The sequence below is a fragment of the Leptodactylus fuscus genome, chromosome 5 (genome assembly GCF_031893055.1).
Source record: "Leptodactylus fuscus isolate aLepFus1 chromosome 5, aLepFus1.hap2, whole genome shotgun sequence".
In the NCBI taxonomy this organism is placed as follows: Eukaryota; Metazoa; Chordata; class Amphibia; order Anura; family Leptodactylidae; genus Leptodactylus; species Leptodactylus fuscus.
Genome location: NC_134269.1, coordinates 69,072,151 through 69,084,836, shown reverse-complemented (window position 1 = coordinate 69,084,836; position 12,686 = coordinate 69,072,151).

Genomic DNA, 12,686 nt, shown 5'->3' with positions numbered 1-12,686 from the left:
TCGTGGAAGAAGTGTCCGCTAGGTGGATTCCTGACTGCTTCTCCGCACCAAGGTCACCTGTTGACCTGAGCCAACCAGTAAAATTCATTCTGGGGGCCAACTATACAGTTACATGAAAGATTACCTGAGGAGCCATGGCAATTTCCTAAAATGTTGCAGACAATTTTTTTTTCAGTATTAGCTTCCTGCTTAGTCCTTGCCTCTGATTATTTCTGTTCTGGGGCCTGCGCAGTAGTGTGCTGCTTGGCTCTTGCCTTGTACTAGAACCTTCTCAGCTCTGTGAGACTGAGGCCCCAGGTAGCAAAACATAGCTAAAAAAAAACCCTGCAAAATTAAATTTGCAGTGCTCCTATTGAGGTGAATGAGAGCAGCACTCAAACCTATTCACCTGTGGGCCCATCCAAGCCTGACCCTATAACATATAGGGGTGGAGAGGAGCTACTTTTCCCAGTTCTCTGTGGTTTTAAAAACTATAGGGGAGATTTATCAAATCTTATGCAAGATAAAGCCAGGGATTGTACATATCATATAGTAAAGTGATAGATTTCAATATCGGTCTATAATCAATAAAATCATTAGTGAAACATTCTATTGACAGAACTCCAGAACTGATCTAGATCAAGATTCTGTTTCATGGCACACTCAAAAAGAAAAAAATTGTGAGTAGCTGTAGCCTTAGGCTGAGGTAACGCTGACATTTTGTTGCATAAACGTCACACAGGAATGCACTGCCGTGTGATAGTCACGTGTGTTTGTGGCTTTCCTGTGCCTGTCATACAACAAAATATCTAGAAGAAAGACATGAGGTATCAGTGGTTTTTTACAAGTTGCATGACTACGACTGCTGCATGGCAGTTGTTATGGAAGTGGTGACAAAATGTATATCCAGCATCTGTCTCAGATACTGACTAGATTCTGCCAAACTCTGCATGAAGTTATGCTCAATCCTCAGGCAGGGGCCCCATGTGGGTAAACACAAAAAAAAAAAGCCAGAAAAAATCACTGTATTTTACAATCAAAGCATGCATCGTGCCATCCAGACCAGAGATTGGGCACTTGACAAAGGACCATTTTGTGTCCGAAACGCGCTGTGATATACTTACTTTCAATAAAGATTATCTGAAACCGCTTGTGTGTATGCTGTCCTTTACATGATTCCTCATCAGGTTAGTCCATCATCTGCTGGTTCCCTGCACGTCTTCAAGACTTATCTTCAGCTGCTGCCCTGTATCTTGCCCTGTTCAGGATCTATATATCAAAGGCATTCTGAGCTGTTGTGACTTCCTTACAACCCATCCAGATGAGCGGGCACTTGTCTATCCTTTCAAGTCTGCCCTATCCACCAAGTGATAATACACAAGGATCTGCTCAGTATTTCTACTTGTTTTTTCAATGAGAATAGTTCATTCATTCAGATCTACGATGTGTTATTTGTGTGTTCCCTTTATCTTTTTTGAGCAGTGTATTTGCACTAGCTGAAAAATTCAGCATCTGACACCTATTTAAAGAGGACCTTTCATCAGATTGGGCACAGGCAGTCCTATATACTGCTGGAAAGCTGACAGTGCGCTGAATTCAGCGCACTGTCGGCTTTCCCGATCTGTGCCCCGGGTAAAGCGCTATCGGTCCCGTAGCGCTTTACAGTCAGAAGGGCGTTTCTGACAGTTAGCCAGGGACGCCCTTCTGCCCAGCAGCGCCTATCACGCTGTGCGGTGGAGCGGGGAGGAAGTCCCCCCTCCCTCTCCTGATAATACTCGTCTATGGATGAGCTGTATGAGCAGAGGGAGGAGGCGTTCCTCCACGCTCACACGGTACAGCGTGATAGGCGCTGCTGGGCAGAAGGGCGTCCCTGGCTAACTGTCAGAAACGCCCTTCTGACTGTAAAGCGCTACGGGACCGATAGCGCTTTACCCGGGGCACAGATCAGGAAAGCCGATGGTGCACTGAATTCAGCGCACTGTCAGCTTTCCAGCAGTATATAGAACTGCCTGTGCCCAATCTGATGAAAGGTCCTCTTTAAATCAGTGGAGGCTGGTAGGCAGAATTTAGAACTGATTTTGAGGTTGAATACAGAGCTATGTCCCCTTCTCTGAGAATTCACTTTTATGTGTCTAGTATTTCTAGTCAGTAAAAAAAATGTTAGTTCTAACTAGATATGCCAAAGATTCACCATGTTTATGCCAGTGTCTAGTCATAAACACATCAGTAAATCTGGGCCAAAAACAGGGACTTAATATAAACTGTAGATACCTTCAGTATCGTTAATTTAGTCTGTGTTGATTATCTTTTATCAAGGGGAACCAGATTAGTATTAAAACGCATGTTAATAAAAGGTTTTCTGAGATAAATTTGGAGAACTAGATCAGAAGAATCTACAGAAGTACAGTGCCTTGCGAAAGTATTCGGCCCCCCTGAACTCCCCCCCCCCCCTGAATGAAACAATGTTGCCCTAAATGACTGATGATAAATAGCATTCACCTGTGTGTAATCAAGTGTCGGCATAAATGCACCTGCTCTGTGATAGGGTCAGGGTTCTGTTTAAAGCGCAGAGAGCATCATGAAGACCAAGGAACACACCAGGCAGGTCCAAGATTCTGTTGTGGAGAAGTTTAAAGCCGGATTTGGATACAAAAAAGATTTCCCAAGCTTTAAACATCCCAAGGAGCACTGTGCAAGCAATCATATTGAAATGGAAGGAGTATCAGACCACTGCAAATCTACCAGGACCCGGCCGTCCCTCTAAACTTTCATCTCAAACAAGGAGAAGACTGATCAGAGATGCAGCCAAGAGGCCCATATTCACTCTGGATGAACTGCAGAGATCTACAGCTGAGGTGGGAGAGTCTGTCCATACGACAACAATCAGTCGTACACTGCACAAATCTGGCCTTTATGGAAGAGTGGCTAGAAGAAAGCTATTTCTGAAAGATATCCATAAAAAGTCTTGTTTAAAAAGCCACCTGGGAGACATCAAACATGTAGAAGAAGGTGCTCTGGTCAGATGAAACCAAAATCCAACTTTTTGGTCACAATGCAAAACGATATTTGGCATCAAAGCAACACAGCTCATCGCCCTGAACACACCATCCCCATTGTCAAACATGGTGGTGGCAGCATCATGGTTTGGGCCTGCTTTTCTTCAGGATTCAGCATTAGTAGACAATAAAATGTGGATATGAGAGAACGAGTCTTGGAGATTATGCCATCAGAAATAAGACACTTGATACTATATCTAGCTTATGGGTCCCATTCCTCAGTGCAACTTAAAAAGTCCAATGCTGTATGCAACATATCCATCATAGGGTAAAGTCTATCTATAGTGGATTGTATCCTCATATAATGATATGCCAGGCCCTATGAAGGGATCTGTATCCTTGGCTAACTGGTTCCCAAACTTTCCCTTTAATGGCATACTTTATTATCCCTACGTGTTTCTGGGTATAGTTATATATTCTTCCTCAGGGAGTCTACAGCTACTGGCTATATAAATAAAGTATGGAGGAAGAAATAGAGCAGAACATGGAGGTAGCCATCCGTCCAGGTGTCTGAAAACAGCTTACTTTCCTCTTCCGTCTGAGAACATATGGTCCTTATCTCCCCATACACATTACATGGTTAGCCAATCTCACTGAAAACAATGGGTTTGGACAACATTTCTCTAATGTCTATGGCTTTTGTTTGATATCATGGCATGCACCCAAGGGTTTGTGGATGATATCCATGATTTGTCCATGTCCTCAGGCCCATTCATTTCCTGCAGTGAGCTTGGGTCACAAAACAGACAGAAATAAGACGTGTTCTGAGTTTTCTCCCTAAGCAATGCTCCCTACACAGACTCATTGTAATTAGAGATGAGCGAACACTGTTCGGATCAGCCATTCCGAACAGTACGTTCCCATAGAAATGAATGGAAGCACCTGGCACGTACACTTTGCCGGCGGCCGGTCGCTGTGCCAGGTGCTTCCATTCATTTCTATGGGAGCGAGCTGTTCGGAACGGCTGATCCGAACAGTGTTCGCTCATCTCTAATTGTAATATGTGAGTGTTTGTATGAGTCCATAAAAAATAATACCTCAGTATGTTGGCCATTAAATACATGGCTAGCACTCTGATAAACCACGCGTTCTTGGAACCTAAAGCGAAGGCCTAATGTTGCAGAAATGCTTTTTATTTTATTTGCATTTTTATACGCCAAACCCAGGAGTGGTTATAAAGTAAATGGATTATTTGAAGATTTTATATTTCTCCATTCTGCTTAATCCAGTATTGGCTTTTTTATCAATAAACCGCAGCAAAATCTGCAACAAAAAAAAGCAGTTTTACCACAATATGAGGCCTCAGCTTTAGACTCCATGAATGTGTGCTTTGTCAATGGTTACCTATTTTACTACAAGGAGTGAAAGTTGTGGGTGTTAGGAATCAGCCAGTCACAAGAGCTGGTTTTGGAGTACGTACACACATAGCATATCTACTCAGCATTTTTGAGAAACATAAAAATTATACAACTGTTGTGTAAACTGCTAAAACATGTCAGTGAGCATGCCACTAGCTTTATCTAAGGGCTAGTTCACACGGGGGCAAGGAGGCAGATTTTGACAGCGGATTTCACCTCAAAATCCGCCTCCATACAATGGTGGTCTATGGAGACCACTAGTGTTCTTTTTTCCGCTAGCGGCATGTGGAAAAAAGAAGCAAGCTGCCCTTTCTTCAGGCGGATTCCGTGGCTCGCCGAGCCGCAGCTTCCGCCTGGCGCAGCAACCTCCGGGATCGGCCCATTCATTTGAGCCAACTCCGGAGGGAGAAGCCGCGACCACAACGGTCATGGCATGCGGGTTTTGACCCTAGAGTGACGCGGGGAGCCGAGTCACTCTCGGTGCCAAAATCCTCCCCACCCTGTGTGAATGAACCCTAAAGTGTTTCTTTGCCAATATGTATTCCAATTAGTGTGATTTGTAAGAAGGTAAGTAGCAGTGCAGACCTTGCATCCTCCTTATGCTCCACTGGTAATTTGCAGATCATGTAAAGTTACAATTTCCACAATAAAAACCTTAGTGTGCTGTACAATCTGACATAGGGCATAACTGCAATGCAAACAGAAAGTAATAAAATCATTGACAATCCATTTTATGGTCATGGCTAACTCAAGGATTCTGTCTCTATAAATAAAAAAAAAAACTATTCTGTGAAGGATCTCTACAAGTAGTTATTGGAAAGAATGTATTAAATATATTACATTGATGGAGTTGCTCATAGCAACTAATTATATTCCTAATATCTTTTTTTCTGTGGTTCTTTGGGATATGATAGTAGGATATTATTTGATTCTGCTTTGCTGTAGGTTTGATCATTCTACGGTCTGTTACATTATTCACATACAAGTTGGGCTGTACTTATTTATTCACAGTTGTATCAAATGAGCGGTTCCATATGTAGTTTACTGAGCACTTCCACTTCTTCCTCCGTAGATTAATACACGTGACATCTTGTGGTAACATCCCTTTTTCAAGCATGACTTGACTAGTTCTTGAGACATCCTCCACTGTGCAATACATAGGGAGCCACAATACTTACACTTCTGCTCTGTGCGAAGTGACATCATTGAATGCTCTTACAAGCATATACTGTAGATGCAACAGTGTCACCTGCTGGCTTGACATGCAATAGGGTTGTACCCAAAAAGCCCTATTAGAGCATATTGGAAGGTGCTACATTTGTGCTCTCACATAGGGGGACTGGATGCCACCATATACTACAGCTTTGTAATAGTATACTGCAAAGGAAATGGAAAATTAATAGGTAGTTTTCCTGGGTCATGACAGCAGACTGATAGAATAATAAATCACAAGTCCTTATAGATCAGGGGTTTAGTCACCCAAACCAGCCATTTTTCTTAAAGCCATTCATGCCCGCATTTAAAAAACAATAAACCTTTATACTTACCTAGAGGTGAGTCAGAAGAGTGTCATGAGACCCTTTTCTGGTGCTCCCAGTGCCTGCGCAGTTCTTCAGCCCAAGGTCACATGCGCACTGAAGTCTAGGTGTACTCCTCCAGCATCAGTGAAGAACTCTGCTGGCCCATGGGGAAACAGCAACAGCTTTTTTATTTTTATTGCAGACATGTATGGATTTATAACAGGATGGCTTGGAACACTAAACCCCAGATCTATAAAGATCTGTGGGTGCTTTAAGCTGGGTTCACACTTAGTTTTTTGGGCGGGGTTTTGATGCGCAAAATCTGCTCCAAAAAACCTCTCCTGCGGCTAGCTGCGACCGGATGCCAGTGCACTGCACACAGAGTTTTCCAGCATCCAGTTGCGGCATACCGCTCCGGATTAGGCCCAAATGAATGGGCCTAGTCGGGAGGGAGTCTCCTGCCACGGAATCCGCATCAAGAAAAGTCAGGTTGCTCACAGAAAAAGGAACCCAATGAAGTCAATGGGAGGTGGTTTTTTGAGATGGATTTTGACGCGGATTTCAGGTCAAAATCAGGACCAAAAAACCCTGTGTGAACCTGGCTTTAGAGTTCCAAATTCGCTCTGACCAGTTGTCTTTAAATTCTTATCTTTCTTCTGTTTCCTTATAGTACATGGCTCATCTAGGCAACCTAGAATGCATTATGTGATACTACCGTACATACTCGAGTATAAGCCGACCCGAATATAAGCCGAAGCCCCTAATTTTACTACAAAAAAATGGGAAAACTTATTGACTCAAGTATAAGCCTAGGGGGGAAATGCAGCAGCTACTGGAAAATTTCAAAAATTTAAATTGGAATTTTGGGTGCAGTAGATGCTGGGAAAGGGGAGGGGGTGTTTTGGTTGTCTGTCTGCCCCTTCCCTGAGCTTGAGGACTGGGTTTTTTTCTTCCCCCACTTGGAATTCAGTCTGGCTGAATGTAGGGTATCTGCAGTGCTCCTATTAACTCCTTCCCAATGGAACAGGAGCACTGCAGATCCCCTATATTCAGTAGACCGGGCACTTTCAGACACAGGGGTACCTAATGTGTTTGTGTTTCACAGTCATTTTCTACTTTTGCATGTATTCTAGGGAAAGGAGTGATTTAGAACTTTTATTTTTTTATTTTTTTTAAATATTCTTTTTTTTTTTTTTGCACTATTTTATGGGAGATTCTATACATTGATATTGTGGCTGGTCATAGACCCCCCCCTCCTAAAAAGAAAAAAAAATGTTTTTGTTTTTTTCTGCTGACTCGAGTATAAGCCGAGGGGGGCTTCTTCAGCACAAAAAATGGGCTGAAAAATTCAGCTTATACTCGAGTATATACGGTATGTGAAAAATTATGTTAATAACACATTACAGGGTTTCTTTTTTAACTGAAGAATAAAGCAATATCACTTTCTGCTCCGTTAATAATGGACAAAACTTAGCCACACCCATTTTGATGCACAGATTTTAAAAGTGTCTAGCCAGTCTTACATTTCTGTTTTTGTTTTTTTTTTAACTTTATTGATAAATATGTCATATTTGACATGCGTCATAAATTTTGGTACAAAAAAACTGAAAAATGTTCTACTTCACTTGATAAATATGCCGATATGTGTATAATACAAAGGATTAAATAAGTGCCCTAAAAAGCATTTGCTATAAGAAAGAAATCCTTATCTTTGATGGATTCATCTTTCCATATAACGCATGAGGATTTGTTTCTTATATTAAACACTTAAGTTTTCTTCAGTAATAAGGAAACTTCCCCTGTGACGTATTTGGATAAGATTCACAGATGCGTGATTTTCTGCCACCTTCTGGAAGACAGCAGGAAATTCATACTAAATCTCAACTCACCTCTGTAAGCCACTTTTGGTATTTTTACTGAAAAAAGGAAAGATATTTTTGAATTAATAAAAGATTGCAAAATCTGCGGGTTCTTGTTCAGTTACATCATACACTGTTTGAAGAACAAACATCATAGTAGGGCTTGAACAGGTTCAAAAGCAAGCAAGTAAAGCTTTAAATGGAAAGGGTGTACCCAGAGGGATTATGAAGCTAAAAAGCTAAACATATAAAATATAGTAAAGGTCACTAAAGAGATCTCTCCCTTTTATATCTATGAATTGAAATATTAAAAAGGGACATCCATACTTCTTATCTTGGAGGACTGAAAACAGGACAAAATCCAGCAAATTTAACAATACCCATCTAACACTATCCATGCCCACCTTGGCCTGCCCAATCCCAACCAGTCCCTTTGTACCCCCACACAGTACAATGCCCCATTTAGTGGCACTGACTCGGTTTAATACTCCCTTAGTGCTCACATACAGTATCATGCCCTCTTGTAGCCTCAACACATTCTCCCTTGTGGCCTATAATCAGTATCATCCTCCAGTGGTCCCCACACATTATAATGCCCCCCATGAGACCCTACACAGTTTAATGATCACCTTGTGGTCCCTAAACATACAATGTCCTCTTTGTGACTCCCACACAGTATATTCTCTCCCTTGTGGCCACCAACAGTATAATGCCTCTCCCTGTGTACCACACACAATATAATGCCCCCCTATTTGTGGCCCACAGTAAAGGGTGCAATAAATACCTTACTTGCCCCATGTCCCAGCCAGTGGCATAACTAGGAATGGCTGGGCCCCATGGTGAACTTTTGACATGGGCCCACTGACACCGACGCCGAACACCTTGACCCCCTCCTACGCATTCCTGCGTGCTCTATTATGCCCTATAGTGGCCCCTGCACACAGTATTATACCCCATAGTGGCCCCTGCACACAGTATTATGTCCCTTAGTGGCCCCTGCACACAGTATTATACCCCATAGTGGCCCCTGCACACAGTATTATGTCCCTTAGTGGCCCCTGCACACAGTATTATGTCCCTCAATGGCCCCTCCACACGGTATTATCCCCCATAGTGGCCCCTCCACACAATATTATCCCCCATAGTGGCCCCTCCACACAGTATTATCCCCCATAGTGGCCCCTGCACACAGTATTATGTCCCTTAGTGGCCCCTGCACACAGTATTATGTCCCTCAATGGCCCCTCCACACGGTATTATCCCCCATAGTGGCCCCTCCACACAATATTATCCCCCATAGTGGCCCCTCCACACAGTATTATACCCCACAGTGGCCCTTCCACACAATATTATCCCCCATAGTGGCCCCTCCACACAGTATTATCCCCCATAGTGGCCCTTCCACACAGTATTATCCCCCATAGTGGCCCCTGCACACAGTATTGTACCCCATAGTGGCCCCTGCACACATTATTATGTGTCACTGTGGACACCCATAAACAATTATTATACTCTGGGATCTTTTCAGATCCCAGAGTATAATAATCGGAGACACAGGGGGAGAAAAACATTTTAAAAACTCTGTTGCTCACCTATCTCCCGGCTCCTACACTGGTGGCCTTCGAAGTAGTCCATCTTTAACCGGTTAAGGACCAGGCCCAAAAGTATGTTAAAGACCAGGCCTTTTTTTTCAAAACTGACATGTGTCACTTTAAATGGCAATAACTTTGAGACGGTTTAACTTACACAAATGATTTTGAGATTGTTTTTTTCGTAACACATTATACTTCATGTTAGTGGTAAATATTAATCAATATTTTTGTATTTATTTATAAAAAAACTTGGAAATTTGATGGAAATTTGGAAAAAATTGCAATTTTCAAAATGTGAAATTCTCTGCTTTTCAGGCAGATAGTCATACCACCCAAATACATGAATAAATATTATCTCCCATATCTCTGCTTTATATCGGCATCATCTTTTGATTGTCTTTTAATTTATTTTGGACGTTACAAGGCTTACAAGTGTAACAGCGATTTTCTAGATTTGCAAGAAAATTCTCCAAACCAATTTTTTAGGGACCGCTTCAGTTCTGTAAGGAATTATAAAGGCCTATATAATAGAAACCCCCATAAATCACCCCATTTTCAAAACTACACCCCTCAAATTATTCAAAACAGCATTTGGGATGTTTGTTAACCCTTTAGGTTTTTCATAAGAATAAACATAATATGGAAGTGAAATTTAGACATTTCATTTTTTTTCATTAATACATTCATTTAGACCTAAAATTAACACATTCACAAAGGGTTAAAGGAGAAAATGCATCTCACATTTTGTTATGCAATTTCTCCCGTGCACAGAAATACCCCACATGTGGGCGTAAACTGATTTTTGGGTACACAGCAGTGCATGGAAGGGAAGGAGCGACACTGGGTGTGTGAACAGCAGATTTTGCTGGAATAATTTTCAGGCACCATGCCTCATTTGCAGAGCCCCTAGAGTACCAAAACAATGGAAACCCTCCAAAAGTGACCCCATTTTAGAATCTACACCCCTCACAGAATTCATCAAGGGGTATAGTCAGCATTTTGACCCTACAGTTGTTCCACAGATTTTACTAACATTGGGATGTGTAAATGAAAAATTACTAAAATGTCACTTTATCCCCAAAGTTTTAATTTTCACAAGGGGATAAAGGAGTAAAAGCCCCCCACAGTTTGTTAAACAATTTCTCCTGAACACGGCAATACCCCATATGTGGCCATAGTATGCTGTATGGGTACATTGCGGGGTTCAGAATGGAAGGAGCGCTATTTTGCTTTTGGATGGCAGATTTTGCTGGAATTATTTTTAGGTGCCATGTCGCATTAGCAGAGCCCCTAGAGTACCAATACAGTGGAAACCCCCTAAAAGTGACCCCATTTTGGAAACTACACCCCCCACAGAACATATGAAAGGGTATAGTGAGCATTTTGACCCTACAGCTGTTTCACAGATTTTATTAACATTGGGGCATGAAAATGAAAAATTACTTTTTTTCCAATAAACTGTCAATTTAGCCCCAAATTTTTCATTTTCACAAGAGGATAAAGGGGAAAAAGCTCCATAAAGTTCGTTAAACAATTTCTCCTGAACACGGAAATGCCCCATATGTGGTAATAATCTGCTGTATGGGAACATGGCGGGGCTCAGAATGGAAAGAGCGCTATTTGGCTTTTGAAGGACAGATTTTGCTGGAATATTTTTCAAGTCCCATGTCGCATTTGCAGAGCCCCTAAAATATCAATATAGTGGAAACCCCCTAAAAGTGACCCCATTTTGGAAACTACACCCCTCATAGAATTTATCTAGGGGTTTGGTGAGCATTTTGGCCTCACAGCTGTTTCACAGATTTTATTAACATCGGGACGTAAAAATGAAAAATTTCTTTTTTTTCACAATGTATCGTCCATTTAGCGCCATATTTTTAATTTTGCAAGTAGTTAAAGAATTAAAAGCCCCCCACAGTTTGTTACAAATTTTCTCCTGAACACGGCAATACCCCATATGTGGCCATAATCTGCTGTATGGGTACATGGTGAGGCTCAGAATGGAAAGAGAGGTATTTGGATTTTGGAGGGCAGATGTGGCTGGAATAGTTTTGAGGTGCCATGTCGCATTTGCTGAGCCCCTAAAGTACCAATACAATGGAAACCCCTCAAAAGTGACCCCATTTTATAAACTACACCTGTCATGGAATGAATCAAGGGGTATTATCATTTTGTGCCTAAAATGCTTCCAAAAAATGAATGTCCAAAATGAAAATTGAAATTTTGAAAGAAATATGCCATTTCGGTGCCCAATACGTTGCACCCACTTTGTGTTGTCAGAGACCTGCACTCCTAAAACTATTAAGGGGCCATCCCGAGGGGCAAAAAAATATATATGTGGGTGTAAACTGCTGCTTGGGTACACAGCAGGGCTCAGAAGGGAAGGAGCACTGCGCTTTTTAGCTTTTGGGGTACAGATTTAGAGGGACTTTCTGGGGGCCATGTTCCTTTTGGAGAAACCTGGAGGTAACTGTAAACCCCATTTTGTAGGGGCAAGTTTAGGGTCTCTGCAAAAGTGTCATGGCATCCAAAAACCAAACCATCTGTGCTCCAAAAACCCAATAACCCTTCTGTGTCCGTCTGTGCCCTATTATCAGTTTATAACCACTTATGACATTACGTACGTTATCCCGGGTACACCAGTGTCATACATGTGCCCTAATATCAGTTTATACCCACATATGACATTACGTCCGTTATCCCGGGTACACCAGTGTCATACATGTGTCATAAACTGTAGTTTGGGCACACAGCAGGGCGCAGAAGGGAAGGAGCGCTATTTTGGTTTCTGGAGCACAGTTTGGTTTTTGGACGTCACTTTTGCATTGTCAATAAAGTGGAATCCGCAGACATGTCACCCTATTTTGGACACTAGCCCACTGATGGGATTTATCAAATGGAGTAGCGAGAATTTTTAACCCTTGAGTGTTGCATTTATTTAGTTTCCAGAAATGAAATCGCAACTGATAATGAGAAGTTAAAAATGAAAAATTTCCAGAGATTCGCCATTTCAGTACCCGATATGTTGTGCCCAACTTATGTCAGCAGAGACACTCCAAAAACTGGTAAGCGGGTGGTATCCCGGGCACAACAGCTTTCAGAGCGTTCATCTCTGATACAAGTCGGGCATAACATATTACGCACTGAAATGACGGGTTCCTGGAAAAATGGTCATTTTCACCTCTCACAATCAGCTTCGTATTCATTTATGGATAATAAGTTATAGCAAAACTTGGGGGTTAAAAATGCTGTCTGTACCCCTGGATAAATCCTTCAGGGGTGTAGTTTCCAAAATAGGGTCTCATATCAGGGGATTCCATTT